The sequence below is a fragment of the Merops nubicus genome, unplaced genomic scaffold, assembly GCF_000691845.1.
Source record: "Merops nubicus isolate BGI_N331 unplaced genomic scaffold, ASM69184v1 scaffold24418, whole genome shotgun sequence".
Lineage (NCBI taxonomy): Eukaryota > Metazoa > Chordata > Aves > Coraciiformes > Meropidae > Merops > Merops nubicus.
The window spans coordinates 6958-7592 of record NW_008626729.1 but is presented as its reverse complement, the minus strand read 5'-3'; the positions used below and the strand labels follow the sequence as shown (position 1 = coordinate 7592).

Below are 635 nucleotides of genomic sequence, written 5' to 3'. Positions count from 1 at the left end.
TGGCTCGGGTTCAAACCCAGGGACAGGAGGGGGGGGGAAGGACAGTGAGTCTGGGAATGTGCTGGCTGCTTGTGCCCGTGCCCCGGGCAAAGGTTGGGCACTTTGGCAGTGGAAATGGCAGTGGGGGCCTTGGGTGCTGCACGCTGGCACCAGCTGTGAAGACCAGAGGCTAGTGGGTCCCTAGGAGGGGTTAAAGGACCCCAAAACTCCCACAGGGGCCCCAGGGCAGGATGAGCTCCGGGGGCAGGGCAGGACCCAGCAGCTCTGCGGTCATCACCCTCAGCTCCTCCTTGCTCCACAGGTCTGCAGCCGTGTGCCTGCTGGGCTGGGGGAAGGCTGCAGCCGGGGAGCCCGAGCGATGCCAGCAGGGAGCGGGGGGTGCCAGGGGCTCTGCTGTGCCCTGTGCTGCCCCGTCCCTGCCCAGGGTTCTTCCCAGCAGCCCCGGGCAGCAGCAGCAGCGTTTTCCTCCTCCGCAGGAAACGCAGCACAGAGCAGGAGGAGGAAATGGTGAAAGATGTCATCGGGTCCTCGGGCAGAACCGCAGCAACGTCACCTCACCGTGCGCTGGCACACAGCCTGGGGCGTGTCTGGGTCTGTGTGTGTCTGGGTCTGTGGGTCTGGGGGGCTGTGGGTAC

At 66.1% G+C, this 635-nt stretch overlaps 1 protein-coding gene across 1 annotated transcript in view; it reads right to left on the bottom strand.

The window, feature by feature from the left end:
- ITGB3 (integrin, beta 3 (platelet glycoprotein IIIa, antigen CD61)) overlaps positions 1 to 635 on the bottom strand; it is a gene marked incomplete at its 3' end in the record, with an annotated part of 14195 nt that overhangs the window by 9857 nt on the left and 3703 nt on the right. The window lies entirely within an intron of this gene.